Consider the following 16,241-nt stretch of genomic DNA (forward strand, 5'->3'; position numbering starts at 1 on the left):
TGATAGTTTGTGATTTCTAAGGTCACGGTGACTGAGATCGCAGTAACTCACCAGAGAGATGTGGTAAGATTGGCGGTGTAGGTGCTACATGTCAGATTACTAAGGGATGCAACCTAGGAAAAGGAACCATGCAGCACATCTCATGATATCTTTCTTGCACAGCTGCTGTGAGGCTCCTGCCAATATTTTGCCAAGGAAGGACATAAACAGAAAACTGACACTTGTATAGGCAAATCTTAATGGGATTTGATACCCCACCTAACGCTGACTGATGTTAAAGGGACTTAATGGGTAGGAAAAGCTGCTAGAAAATTGTTCTACTTGAGCTCAGATGAATACTGCAGAGTGTCCGGTGTGTGCAGTGAAGATGAATATGTTCATCAGTTTGGCATCTCTTAAATTATTAAGGCCTATTCATCCTGCTATCTAGAATTCTTGAAAACACTATCCTACTGCCTGTTGCGCTGTTTCCCTGAGATGATTTTAGGTACTATTTTTCCTGTACTTCTTCAATATCAGGCTTCTCTTCATCACAGTACTGGTTTTAATTGCCTGTGCTGACCCATTGTTATAAATTCTAATGTAAAAAAGGCTGATTAATGCCCAGGCACAATACCTACATTTTAAAAATACCTATATTTTAAAACTGCCTGCATTTTATTCTGACAGCCAGTTAACATCTAGAACATATAACTAAACATTTGCATATGTCCTTAGTTTTCAGGATGTCTTCATCAAGCTGATGTGCCTGAGGACTGACATGAGTTGTTGGATGATGCTGTCTCCATTCCTGGGAGCAGAGCATGAGTTTGAAGCAGAGCATCTCTCCCATAGTCAGACCTTGAAGGCAACTGTGAGCAGAAGAGGGTGACCCACCTGCTCTCCTCCATCCCCAGCAGTTCAAAGGGTCCCTCCAAAGCCATACTCAGGATAATTGTGCAGTTTTGTTCTACAGTTAACTGAGTGTCGGATGGAAAAAAAGTGGTTTCTTTTCCACGACATCTTGTCAAAATGCCAGACACCGCTTGTTTTTGACATTTTCAGCTACTGTTAAATAAGAGTCTTGCTTCTGTCACAGCTAATGTTGACTTGAAGGCACTTGTGCATTTCTCAACTCAAATGCTAAGCAGACAGGCTTGGGTCTTGACAAATATTTTCCAGGTTTGCCCAAGGCAAGTAAAAATGAGTTTCTAGTTAATCGTTTGTTTTAAAATTCAAATTGGTGAAATAGGCAATTAAAAAAATGACAATTTTCATCAAAATTTGCAAATTAAATGTCTATGCAGTCAGGGCGGGTTCAAGAAACTGCAGTAGATAATTGCTATTTGAAATCAGTGAAGTATCCAGCATTTTAGGGCCGTAGGATTGTGGCTGTTCTGCCTTAGTAAACCTTGATTGATTTGGTAAATAAGCATTTCAACTTCTCTCTTTAAAATAAATAAGCAATTTTACTGCTTTATTGCTTACCCCTGTATGGGAGGTAAACAAGCTCTTGAGCAGTAGCCCCGTAATATCATGAGCACAAGTGCCATCTGTCACCGAGAATTTTGTCCCTTTATGCACAATAGCTTCTTACGGCATTAGGTCCGTTGTAGGTTAATTGATTAGCAGAGATCCTCCTTTCAGTTGTTCCTGCTTTTCTTCACTAAAGGGCCGTATCTCTCATCTCCATTTCCTTTTCTCTCTCCCGTATTAGCATACTAATCACACTGAGCTCCCACAGCTAAAAAACTCCATCCATTTTATAGTGGGGGAGGGGAGGAGGAATAAAATGGCATTTCCTGAGAGATTTGCAGATGCTCTTCTGTGACGGTTGGAAGGGAGGAAGAGAAAAGAAGTGGTGGCAGTGGTGAATAGTGCACTGCACTGGCTCTAGTATGCCAGTGAAAGCTGAGACTGTAGCTGCATAAATATTAAACGCATTCGAGAAGCACTATTAAAATAAATATCAAAGTAGCTCACACATCTGTTTCTCCTCAAATTTTGCCACAGCACTCTGCATTTGTTTTCTCTCCAGCTGTTAACACCTGTCTTGCTGTCAGTGGTAATAATGCAGTTTTAGGTGGGCTATGGAGCTGACAGTAACATGAAAGAATTCTCTATTTTTGATGTAAGAAGCTCCTTTTTCAAAACTAAAAAGGGCTCTATGAATAAAGCTATATCCTGTGCTAATCCTTCAGAGCTGTGTATGGGGGCTTTGCTGTTTTAGGGTGTTCTTTTAAATCAAACTGCAGTGTTCAGCTTGTGTTGCACAGCTGAACTTGATGAGGCATCCTACAGTGGGCAGCTACTGCTTGCCTTTGTAGTTCTCATTTTATTGCTGACACACATTTAGAAGGTTGTGTGTGCATGGTACTCCTCTCTCCACGTGATGCTTGTTATCTAACCTCATCAAAAGTATATGCTGTGCATTGATAGCTACCAGAGGACGCACATCCCACCATGAAGTCTTCTTTACTTACCTCTTAAATGAGCACGGTATTCACACGGCTGCCTGAAGAAAGCATTTTATGCCTTTGCTGTAGCCATTTCAACAGAAGGATTATAGGAAATTCTCAGCTATCTTGGCATTGAAGATGATGGGACAGATCCTCAAGTAATGTAAACTGGGAGAGTCCCTTTACTATGCTTGTTTACCTAATGCAAAAGAGAAAGCTATTTATTCCTTTTGGCCTATGGAAACACATCCATAGACTCAGGGCAAAGCATTGATGAACCACACCAGGAACATTTAAGACAAAGAAGAAGCAATGATGTAAAAGTGTGTGTTAGCAGCAAATTAACACTCTTCACTGAATATGAGCTTTGTTTTCTGGCTGGGGTACTGTAGGCATAGGTGCAAGGTTCTTAAGCCCATATTTAGTTCTCCATGCCTTCTTCTGAGAAGAAGGAGCCCATGCAGTGAAGAAGCTGCAGGAATGTATGTTTCCATCTGCAATTCCTGCCTGTGTGTCCCACAAAGAAAAATGTGGCTAAACCTTGCAGGTCTGTCAGTGCAGGTTGTCTTTGATGCCTGAGTGAAGCTGAGCTGGCACTCTGATGTGATTTGTCAAGAACTTGCTGAGTGTGGCTGTGTGGCAGGTAGATGTACCTTTCACCCTAGTCTTAGCTCCAAGATTAGTTTGTCTTTGACTAATAAGTTTGGTTTTGTCAGCTATTTCTGACAAAATTCTTGTCAGAATTCTTCTGCTTCTGAAGGTCTTACATAATGATTTGTGGCCTTGATATTCTTTCATTAATGAATTAAATGAGTTGATTTAAAAAAAAAATCATAGAATCATAGACTAGTTAAGGCTGGAAAGGACCTTAACATCATAAAGTTCCAACCCCCCTGCCATGGGCAGGGGCACCTCACACTAAACCATGTCACCCAAAGCTCTGTCTAACCTGGCCTTGAACACCACCGGGGATGGAGCATTGACAACTTCCTTGGGCAACCCATTCCAGTGCCTCACCACCCTAACAGGAAAGAACTTCTTCCTTATATCCAATCTAAACTTCCCCTGTTTAAGTTTGAACCCACTGCCCCTTGTCCTATCACTACAGTCCGTAATGAAGAGTCCCTCCCCAGTATCCTCATAGGCCCCCTTCAGATACTGGAAGGCTGCTATGAGGTCTCCACGCAGCCTTCTCTTCTCCAGCCTGAACAGACCCAACTTCCTCAGCCTGTCTTCATACAGGAGGTGCTCCAGTCCCCTGATCATCCTCGTGGCCCTTCTCTGGACTTGTTCCAACAGTTCCATGTCCTTTTTATGTTGAGGACACCAGAACTGCACACAATACTCCAGGTGAGGTCTCACAAGAGCAGAGTAGAGGGGCAGGATCACCTCCTTCGACCTGCTGGTCACGCTCCTTTTGATGCAGCCCAGGATACAGTTGGCTTTCTGGGCTGCAAGCACACACTGAAGCTGGCTCATGTTCATTTTCTCGTTGACCAACACCCCCAAGTCCTTCTCTACAGGGCTGCTCTGAATCTCTTCTCTGCCCAACCTGTAGCTGTGCCTGGGATTGCTCCCACCCAGGTGTAGGACCTTGCACTTGTCATGGTTAAACCTCATGAGGTTGGCATCAGCCCACCTCACAAGTGTGTCAAGGTCCCTCTGGATGGCATTCCTTCCCTCCAGGGTATCAACCTGAACCACACAGCTTGGTGTCATCGGCAAACTTGCTGAGGGCGCACTCAATCCCACTGTCCATGTCAGCGACAAAGATGTTGAACAAGACCGGTCCCAACACCGATCCCTGAGGCACACCACTCGTTACTGGTCTCCAGCTGGACATTGAGCCATTGACCACAGCTCTTTGTGTGCAGCCATCCAGCCAGTTCTTTATCGACCGAGTGGTCCACCTATCAAACTGATGCCTCTCCAATTTAGAGACAAGGATGTCGTGTGGGACAGTATTGAACGCTTTGCACAAGTCCAGGTAGATGACATCAACTGCTCTGCCCCTGTCCATCAGTTCTGCAGCCCCATCATAGAAGGCCACCAAATTGGTCAGGCAGGATTTCCCCTTAGTGAAGCCATGCTGGCTGTCACCAAGCACCTTGTTGTTTTTCATGTGCCTTAGCATGCCTTCCAGGAGAATCTGCTCCAAGATTTTGCCAGGCACAGAGGTGAGACTGACTGCTATGTAGTTCCCTGGGTCATCCATTTTCCCCTTCTTGAAAATGGGGGTTATATTTCCCTTTTTCCAGTCATCGGGAACTTCACCTGACTGCCATGATTTTTCAAATATGATGGCCAGCAGCTTCTCAACTTCATTCGCCAGCTCCTTCAGGACCCTCGGATGGATCTCATCAGGACCCATGGACTTGTGCACGTTCAGGTTCTTAAGATGGTCTCGAACCAGTTCCTCTCCTACAGTGGGTGCAAGGTCTTCATTCTCACAGTCCCTGCGTCTGTCTTCCAAGACTTGGGTGGTTTGGTCAGAGCCTTTGCCAGTGAAGACCGAGTCAAAGAAGTCATTCAGAACCTCAGCCTTTGCCAAATCCTGTGTAGCCACTTCTCCTGAGAGCTTCCAGAGAGGGCCCATGTTTTCCCTAGTCTGTCTGTTATTTGCCATGTACCTATAGAATCCCTTCCTGTTCTCTTTCACATCCCAAGCCAAGTTTAATTCTAACTAGGCCTTAACTTTCCTAACCTGGTCCCTAGCTTCCCAGGCAACATCCCTGTAATCTTCCTAGGCCACCTGTCCTTGCTTCCACCTTTTATAAGCCTCTTTTTTCCCTCTAAGTTTCCTCAGCAGCTCCTTAGCCACCCAAGCAGGTCTCCTGGCCCTCCTGCTGCACTTCCTTCTGGTTAGGATGCAGCACTCCTGAGCTTGTAGCAGGTGATCCTTGAATATTAACCAAGAGTCTTGGTCCCCCCCTGCCCTCTAGGGCTGTATCCCATGGAACCTTACTAAGCAGGTTCCTGAAGAGGCCAAAATTTGCTCTTTTGAAGTCCAGGGCAGTGAGCTTGCTGCATGCTCTTCTCACTGTCCTGAGGATCTCAAACTCGACTATCTCATGATTGCATTATTAACTTACTTTAACTTGCATCAAAATTTGCAGCCAGGGAACCAAAACTGACCTTAAAATAAATAGCTATCCCTCAGGAGAGTGCAGAGAATGCCAACTCTGTTATTTGTGGTAGGATGTGGAAATATGAAACACATCATGACCAACCTGGGCCCATCAGACACTGCTTGCAGAGTTTCATGGACGTCAGTCAAACCAGCAGCTAGGGGGATACAGGCTCCCCCAGGAGCATTCCTGGGAACAGGCCCAGTCCGTGAGCTGTAGCAGTAAATGCAGAGTGGCTGCAGCAGCATTAATGCCTTCCCTTGGCACAGTGGCTTCGCATCCCCACCGTGATTCCTTGTGCAATGCCTGTTTATTCAAGCTTCACGCAGGGATGGAACATTTGACCCATTGTGCAAGACTGGGCGCGTGAGGAAGGATTTCCTGAAGCGCTCTGTGCTGGCGGCGCTCTTCTGCCATTAAAGCAGTGAGGGGTTTGGGGAGCCCATTGTTTCCAACAGGAGAGGATTTAGGCCAAGGTTTAATGCTTAAAAAAAGAAATAAAAATCCCACTCCAAAGATCTGCAATAATAGAAAGCTGAACCCGACTGTAACTCAGGAAAGGGGAGATAATGTTATTGCATGAGACACTCCCTCGTGCTTTCTGTTTGCCATAGGGGCAGCATGTGCTTCAGGGAAATCTTTTACATGTTTAATTCATGCTGTAACATTTTCCAATGCCCAGGGAAAAATCCTGAGGTGCTAAAATCCACTGTCACTCCCGAGTCAGCTCTCCCATGTTTTATGTGCTGTTAGAGCTGATGGTTATCCACACCATATTAGAGCTCCCCGTAACTCCAGAAACTCAAATATTGTGTAAATTACAGCCAGGATGTTCAGGGAGCAGAATGTCCCTCTCAGCAGATGGCTGCAGCCCACAATATCCTATAATCACAACATAAAATATTACCACTTTTGCATGCTGTGTTTGAGAATACATGCCAAACTGTAGTTAGGTTTCATAGGACGAGAAAAGTTTCTTCAGTAGGAAATAATTTGTTTGGAGAGTTTGGCTTTGGGTTTCTTTTTCTTTATGTTTTTCTTTGGCTTTTTCTTTCCCCCTTTTTTTTCTTTTTCTTTTTCTTACTCTTTTTTTCTTTTTCTTTTTCTTTTTCTTTTTCTTTTTTTTTCTTTTTGTTGTTACTAAATAAATCTGTCTTCAATCTGCAAGTACAATAGGTCTCTGAATACAGCACTGCCACACAGGTAGCCTGGAAAAGGCCATATTTTGCCACAGCAGTGCCTGAGAGTTTTAAAAGTCTTCTAAACCTATTTGGGCTGACTGATTTAGCATTCCTTAGAGGCCTTTGCCCTGCGAAAGTCATAGGGTTTGGCTACTATCAGGAGAGGAGCCTCTAAGAAGACAGTTGGCCTGCTGTAACTTTAGCATTGTTCTGCTGCTGCTGGATGATTCTCCCAGATGATAAATGATGCTGAACACAGTGTGCAGATAAAAGCATCCTTTCTCCTGCAGACAAATTGCTTTCTAGTTTTTGCAGACTGCATGGTGATGATTTTCCCCCTGAATGTAATATGTGGTGGGTGTAACATTACATAATACACGATTAAAGACCAATGATGACTAAGAAGGTAAGCAGTCAAATATTTTACCTGATGCGCGTGTACACATCATTTATCTCACTTTTGTCACAGACGAAATTAAACCAGTTTCCTTAGCTGTCAGTCCAAGGCAAATGACATCCTGAATTCGATTAAGTGTTGATCCTTCTACCTTCTGTTCTCCAGGAGATGTTATTCACATTTTGGGATAACATCAGCCCCTTGAATGACTCTCAAGTCCCTGTCCATATGGTTTCTCTTGTGGAGTGAAGAAATCAAATCAGTTGGGTTATTCTAGACATTGTGATGTCGTGGCAAAAAGCTTCTCATGCTTCATACATAGTTATATTAGCCTATACATATATTCTCCTTAGACGTGAATGAGAAAATTCCTGGTTTATGCCATGGCAGCACCTGTAATTTTGTTCAAATCATGGTTCTGTTACACTTCCATTCTGAACAGTCTACTAATATAAATGATAAGCCATAAGAACTGGATAAAGTAAGAAAAATGTCAGGAGAGATGCCTTGGATGAGAGAAAACAAAACCTTTAGTATAAAAAAAGTCTTTAGTATAAACTGGCTGCACAATCCAATCTGTCTGTGGGCAGGGATGAAGATACTCCAGACTAACCCCCATACCTTGCCCTCTCCTCAGTTGGTACTACTGATAGTACTATTTGTTGGTACTACTCAACTTTTCCTTGAGTTATTTGGGAAAGTGTAAATCTGCATAAAATCAACTTAATTCAACATCAACACCTTTGTCTGAAGATTTTCTCCTTAGTGGGACATTCCCAAGGTTGGCCAGATACCCTGAAGTTTCCTCCTCTCAATACTTTGCTAAATTCTTTGTAAGTTTAGCCTCAAATCCAGCAATTTTCTAAAATGATGACTGTGGCACAGCTGCAGTCCCAGCTCCTCCATGGTCCTGGGGCCATGCAGCAACTTCTTCACACAGATGTAGGAGAAATCTGTGCCAAGCAGTGGGACTTTTTAAATGAGTGTTCACATCTGATGTTGTTCAGGTTTTTTTGTGTGCCATGAATTATAAGTTTCCAGCCAAATTCAGAGCATTCAGTTTGCTCATCACAAAAGCCACCAGTACAGTTGGCAACTGTCACCCTGTCTTGTATGATGGGGAAGACTAAATAATCCCGCAGTGTGAACAGTGTGTTGGATTGGTCTGCAATCCAACTGCAAAACACCACTATGCTAGGGAGAGAGCTCAACGTGGAAGACAGAACAGGACATTTAAAGTCTGTGCAGTAACAAACGTATTATAACTGGAGTCAGGCCAAGATACTGAATAGAAATTGAAAAGTTTCCAAAATTTGGGGATATTTCTATTAGACTGAGCTTTCAAAACTTTCCAAAATGTTAATGTCCAAATACTTCTGGATTTCTTTTGCATGTATTAGAGGAGGGTGTGTGATGAAATATTTATTCCAGGCTTTGCAACGCATCCCCTCACAAAACTGTCCTATATCTTTTCCCTTCACAACATTGACACTCGGACAGTGGGATGCCGGTGGTGTTCAGTGAGCAGATAGTACCTCAGGCGACAGAGGTGCTCAACCACCATGTTTTTGCTCTTCTAAAGTTTCATTTCACTTGGGCTGAAATATGAAGTGATAAAAACTGCCATTTCCGTCCTCCCCATTGCATTCCTGAGGGAAATTCTGGAAGGTGGCCAAAACCAATTGAACACAAAAGTCCCATAGCAGAGCAGGGCAGTGGAGCCAGCGGGAACGGGCTGTGCTGGGAATGCCTGGGACTGCCGGGGCACACACGGCGCTGGCTGGCATGGGCCAAGGAGCAGCAGCACTATTTCCTCTGCCCTCATCACCCCCTCCTATGGTTCACTTTTTTTCTGTCACACACAGTCAAATCATGGGGTCACAGCTCTCAGGCTCTTGGGGAGGAGGAGTCTACACTGGCCCACTGCTGGGGAATGGCAGGGAAGGGCAGCAGGAAGGAACAGGAGACAGGAAAGATTTGTCCTCTCCACCTTGACCACAGGCATCTGGAGCATCTGTTCTCCCTCTACACAGCATCCCCTCCCTTCTGCTAGAAAACTTGACCATTAGTGCAGTTGTAGCACATTCTGTTTCAGGTCTTAAATACTCATGGAAGGGAGAAGCGCTGTTGTCTTTATGTATACCAAGAAATTGTGTTGGGGGGAGGGAATGCATAATTTAAAACAAACAAACAAACAAAAAAAACCAAACCCCAAAATACATATAAAAAGATGTGGAAGCAGCAAGGAGCAGCAGCAGAAGACTGAAATGCACTCGCTTGGGTGTTCAGAGACAAAGATACTCACAAAAATACACTTCAGTGGCTACATCTTTGACAAGCTTGAACTACATGTTAAACAACAACCAGAAAAGGTCAGAGAGACATTTGTGGAAAAGGTACTAGTCGAACAAGCATCCTTATGAGGAGGTGGCAGAGACTGCAGGGTGTCTGGGTCAGACAAGCAATGCTCATCCCTCCTGCAAAGGATGCTGGTTTTCATTCCTTGTTTAGAGGCTCTGTCAGTATCAAAGGTACTTTGGAGCAGATGAAGACCATCCTGAGATGGGTCCATGTCCAGCTTCTGCTCTGGAAGGCTGCTGCAGAGCAGCCTCATGCTGTATAAACAGTTCTTATACTGGAGGAGAGCTCAGGCAAAATTTTAACCACTTTAAAGGGGATTCAGTTGCTGTAACACACAAGCCTCATGCTCCTTTAAACTCACTCAGCTGCCAGCCCTGGCCTCCACTACAGAAGGCGAGGTCTCATGTAGGCCATCTCTCCTACCTGCCAACCCCATAATAATGTCTCAGGTCCTCCAGAACATCCCACCTGCCACTTGAGATTTATGTTCCAGCTGCTGAGCTTCATCTTCTGGGCTTCAATTCCTCCATATCTGCATTGGCAAACTCTGCCTTGTTCGCAGAGCTCCTGCAAGCAGTAATTCAGTAACAGCGAGGAAAGGCTTTATGATCTCCAGTGCAAATTACCACCCTTAGAAGACAACATGCTCAGATACTTAAATAAGTGACTATATTGTTAATCAGAAAATAGCAGTATGAAGTCCAGATGTAATTATGTTCCGTTAGTACTATCTGGAATAACGTGTAAAGTGACTACCTGGAAAGACATTGTTAGGTATGTGCCAGAAAAAGGCTTAGCACAGTTTTGGATGAAAGTTAGTCAAATATTTTAGGCTCAGGAGTCATGTTGCTCTTTTCTTTATCATCCATGTTTTAATAGAGCTGTTTCTCCCTAGGACTTGGCCATCAGTTCTGTCTCCTGAAGCCATGCTGAGAGCCATGTTCTGCTTGAGGCACACTCAAAATGCCATGAAATACCCAGCTCTAGCCACTGCATTATGTGACGTGGAGACACAGCACAGCACTGAGGAAAACTTCTTAGAAAGGTTCCACTATTTTTTCCACATAGGAGTGTTTTCACTTTATAATCTCCGAGAAAGCTCTGCTCTGACTCTGTTTGGCTCTACCTTTCCTCACATTTGTGATACATCACCCTCTTTAGGGTGTCTTGTTCACAGAATATGCAGTTTTCTTTGTTTTTCCTGGCAGAAATGTCTGCTGGGTTCTGATGAATATGGACAAGGTCTTTAGAGCCGAGCACTTTAATGCTGTATAGTCAATGTGTGCATGCTCTTGGAGGCAGAAAAGTCATGAACTATCCACGGGCAAAGTCGAATGAACTCAGGATGCTCATTATGCAAAAGGAGAGGGCATGTGTTTCTTGAGGGAAAAAAAGGACATCTGGGTGGCACCCTTCAACGGGGTCTCAGTGTTGAGGTGTGGTATCCTAAGGGTTCTGAAATGGCTGGGAGCAAATAATGAATTTCTGAGGACTTAAACTTCCCAAACACGCTACAGGCAACACATTGCATGGTTTTGTGGTAAGTCTCTACAGCCTGAGATCTTTTCAGAAGTTCAAGTTGTTTCCTTGGACTACATGTTAAAACCCAAGAATTATGGAACTTAAACCATTTTTATCTCATTGATGCAGTGTGTTAGTTTATGTATCTGAATTATTCCAAGGTAACAGTGAGCCAAGTTTTTACTGCTGCTTGTCATAGTAACAAATGCAATTTTAAACAAGCTAATTTCTTTTAAAAAATGTTTTTAATTTGAATGAAAATTATCTTTACGATCCAATTGGAACAACTCATTCCTTTCCACTCTGGTTTAATCTGCTGTTGAAGTCTGTGGAATCCAACCGATTTCTAAAGCAAGAAGTCTAGGGATTAGTGGTTTTCATGACTAATAAATTTCAGCTTATTTCTAGTCCAAATGTGTTTAGCTCCAGTTTGCAGCTACCAGATACTTCTGTACTTCAGCCTATTGGCTTAAAGAGCCCTCTGCTGTCAGGAATTTTCTCCCTGTATATTGTAAGTAGACAATATCTAACTATTGCTGAATTTTCATTTTACTAAATGATACGGACTGAAGTTGGCAGTACAAAACAGTTTTTTTCTGAACACTGAATCATTTCCATGGCTCTTTTTCTTTGAATTGATTTCAGGCTGCCCATGTGGGTTTGCTGTGTTTGGTGGGCAGGGAGCCCCAGCCCTTCTGGGAAGGCACAGGAGGAGAAGGAGGAGAGCAATGGTGGGATGGCAGCATCAAGCGGTCAAACCCCACCACTCACTCTCAGCTCTGGGTTTAAGGTCAGCTTGAACAACACCTACCACCATCCTCGCACCCATTTTATGGAGCCTATGTGTGATCACCCAGCCCTTCTGGGAAGGCACAGGAGGAGGAGGAGAGCAATGGTGGGATGGCAGCATCAAGCGGTCAAACCCCACCACTCACTCTCAGCTCTGGGTTTAAGGTCAGCTTGAACAACACCTACCACCATCCTCGCACCCATTTTATGGAGCCTATGTGTGATCACCCATGTGTTGTGCAGCTAGAGCACCCCCAGACATTTGGCTGTACTAAAGGAACCTTCTTTGAAAACCCATTATTCCTGAGCAAAATGGGCTGATTCAGCAGCATGATGTCCTGTATCCAATGGGAATAAAAAAGTGATCTCAAGTGGCTGGCACAGCTCAGCATGGCCCACAGTGCCGCTGGTGAGGTGTTCCCAGCCCACCTGCCAAAGGCATCGTTGTGTTCTGGGAAGATAAAAATGGAGAGGTTGATAATATCTGAGACCTGCAATTTCTTCATGTTATTTGTGCTTATATATTTACCATTCAAGCATTTTGCCTAAAGAAATAGTTAAAAAACTCTCAGATGTGCCAGTTTCCTTGCAGCCTAAAATTTCCCCATCAGTCCCTCTTTGTGTAATCATAGTTGCTACATATGCTGTCCAAAGCACTGTCCAGCAGGACTGCATTTAATGAAACCTTTTAATGTGAAAATGAGTGATGGAGGGAAAAAGACATTCTGAAGCACCAGGTACTTTCTCAGATTAAAACCTCTGCTCTGCTTTTTAACAAAGTAAGGAAATTCATGGCACATGAATTCATGGCATGTGTTTCCTATCATATCATCACTGGGAGAAGTATAAACTAAATGAAGAGGAAGTCATTGTGGGGCCTTAAAAAGTTGGTCTGGAGCTCTTTTCATACCTCCTTCAGTAATTACACGTGAAAACATTATGCACAGAGTACATAACCTGTCAAGCAATGAGATGCTTGGCTTTAACCCCCACCTGGCTTTGGGGGACTGCTGGAAGGCTGAAACCATGGGGGTTTGAGGTATAAACTGCAGGAATTGAGGGGGCCATGTGTATCAAGAGGGGTCTCAACTTTAGTGGTCTGAAACCAGCTCCTATAAGTACATGCTCCCCAGGAAGCTGCTTTGAGAGCCATACATACCATGTAGGTAACTTGTAGCGTGCAGATCATTTAGAATGAACTGTAATGGAGGTGAGAGTAGTTTCATCCTGTGTATGACATCTAACAATTAGGGTACCCTCTATACTCATATGAATCATTAACTTCCCAACCTGCTTGTTCAGCCTCTGACACAGAGCCATGTATCACCACTTGCCTCAACACAGGCACCTGAGCTGTTTGGGTAAGAGTTATAATTCATCTCACTCAGGCAGCCCATGCTTAAATCCAACCAGCGTGACATTAACAAACTCCAAAGATTAGAAAATGCTGGGAGAGAGCTGAAAGCTCAATAACTTTTGGAAAGATGTTTTTCCATAGGACTTTTTTAACACTATTGAAACTTTTGCATTCATGTTAGGGTTAGTCTAGGCATACCTGAACTGTAAAACTTTAATATTTTCATGTCAAAAATGATTTTGTGAAAGTTAACTTTCCTCATACTTTGACTTATCAGTTTCAGTTGTGGTGGTGTGCATTTCAGTTGAAGTTTTATTACATTATGTTGGCAGCACATTATGTTTTTTACACATGGATTTGATTGAGAAATGAAACTGGAATAAGAATGAGGTAGCAGCAGCATCTGCTGGGAGACGCAGCTAGTGCTGGTGTCAATCAATCTGATTGATTAAATATGGTGGCACACATTTTATTAAAACAAAATGCTCTCCCTGAAGGAGACTATTATGCCAATATAATACACAGCTTTCCTAAAGAACATTACAAAAGAGGTGGTCTGTTTGTGAAATACAATACTTGTAAATAACTGGAAAGAACTGAAGAGTTCAAATTACATTTGGCGGCTCATGGAAACAGCGATTTTATTGCTTTTGCGTGCAGTAGCTGGTATTGTTACATTGGCAAGATCAGCAGCACTGATGGATGTTTAATTATTCTGCAGCACCACAAGAAAGAATTTGCGCACTCGCTGACGTTATTAAACAGGTCCGAAACTTTAAAGTGGTCATTGGCTTGTGACCAGAGTATACAAGAGACTGGTGCAAGGCTTGTGACAGAGGCAGTGTCTGCCCACCCTGTGCCTCTGGCACACTGGAATTAATTTCCAGGCAGCCTCCTGTCTCCCTCTTTACAAGGATGGAGGATGGGTGCTCGCGGGGCCAGCCTGAGCCCAGGAAGCAAACTCCTGCGGGAATGGATAGTCATCACAGGTGCAATTACCTGCCCTTCCCAGTACAAGGCGCAGACATCTTTGACTTGCTTTCTCTCTCACAGAAACAAATAGGATGTGCAGCAACTCCACCTCAAAATGCAGCTGGTGGCAAAAGAAACCATTTCATGGCGCATTCTCTGCTCTCCCCAGGGGAAGGTCAACAGAAACAATGAGTCATATTATTTGAGAAGTGCTTAGAGGCTACAGTGATGGAGAATTTAGGATGCAATAAATCTTTGCAGTGTTTCCTATCCACCTAAAATTTATGGCTTCTGCTGGGCATCTTAAGGAGTCTGTAGCAGTTTTGTATTGGCTTCACCAGGGCTGAGGTTTTACCCACTTCCATTTATTTTCTACACAAGATGAATTATGAAAATTCTTAACCATTGTCCATATTTTACTCACTTTCGTTCAAATGTAGACATTCATAATTTAACAAAGGTTTCTCCTTGTTCCCTTCATCCTCACTAAATGTATCCAGATAACATTTGCTTCAGTAAATAATACAAATATAAATAAACTGCTGCACCACAGAAGAGTGCTTCATCTTACATCCAACTGAGTGTGAAGACTGGATCAACCAAGTGTTGGTTGGACATGGCACTGCAGGAACAGAGTTAAGAGGATGTTTCCGCCACTGAGGCTCCTACCTTGTCCAGGCACACAAATCACAGTAGAAAAGTGTCTAATATGCAAACTGTGTAATACAGAAATAGCCTACCAAACGTGCTAGTGGTGCCATTCCTGTTTTCCAGAGGAGAGTGCTCTTTATTGAGCTCTTTGTGTTCTCCAGATTCTGTGAGGCGAGAAGCAGCTCTCCAGGGAAGGGGAAGGGAGTAGCGGAGGCTTTTGATGGGATAGGCAGTGAAAAGGAAAAATAGCAAATAGAGCAAGACTAGATAAGGTGAGAACAAATTTTTATGGCCAATACCCAGTTTTCGGGGGGGGGGGGAAGATGAAAGTACATGGCAAAACATATAGTTTACTACATATGGTACATGGCAAAAACTATTAGTCTGATTTCAGAAAAGGGCAAAATGCAACAGTGCCAGTCACAGTATAACAACATATGTATCATAGCATAGGGGACTAAGCACAAAAACCCATCAGGTACCAGCCCACTTTTCACTTTTATTGCTGGAGTTTCTTATGGTAACTCCTCTGGGTTGCTGCTTCTGGTTTCAGAGCAATTCCTTGTCCTGTTTTAATTCATTAGGAGGACACAGCCCGTTGACTGCACCGCGCTGCCACAGCACCTCCAAACCCATGCAGCTGCTCTCTGAGCGTCATGCTACTCTTTGGCCACCTAATTTCATGAAATACTTAAGCAGGTGCTTAGAATTAGGCAGAAGCTTAGCAGAAAATCTCATCATGTTTAACATGATAGCATCAGAACAACATGAGTGCAGACGGCGTAGACAATATTTGTGTTGAATTTTTAATGGCAGATTTGAAACTATTTTTAAGATCCTACTGCTGTTTCCCCTGAGAGATCTTTTCTTAGCAATCTAAGTAGAAAATAATAATGAGGAAAACAACCTTTGCTGGGCAACCTCTTCAGCATGCAAATGGTTTCTGCAGTGACACTTCTGCTGAGGCTAATCTTTCAGGATTGAGATATATTCAGAAACTTCCATTTGTGGTTTGGTTTTGTCTTTATTCACAAAGACACAGCTTTGCATACAAATCTTCATCTCTATCTACTTATTTGGTGGTTTGAGGCTGGCTAAGAATTTTTTGTATGAGCAGACATCTCTGTTGTTCTTTGCAGACCTCAGAAATGTAGCTAATGATGGTATTTGTACTGATGCATACTTCATCTGCCTCCAGCCTTCACTCCTTCATGGAGCCCACTGGCTTTCTCAAAGGTTCACCAGCATCTGCTTTACCTGAACTTGCAAACTTATCCCAGTGCAAAATTGATCTGAAGAGCATCAGAGCTCTGAACTTACTGTTTTACAGTGGGGGATGATGTATCTCCTAATAGCCTCTCAAAAAAAGAGCCCCTGAGGTCATTCTGAGCATGTCAGTCTTTGGCAGGTGACTCTCTTATTTTTTCTTTAAAATTTGTCTCCTTC

This window comes from Pezoporus occidentalis, unplaced genomic scaffold (assembly GCF_034315485.1).
Source record: "Pezoporus occidentalis ecotype Australia unplaced genomic scaffold, CSIRO_AGI_Poc_V1 ctg12, whole genome shotgun sequence".
Taxonomy (NCBI): Eukaryota; Metazoa; Chordata; class Aves; order Psittaciformes; family Psittacidae; genus Pezoporus; species Pezoporus occidentalis.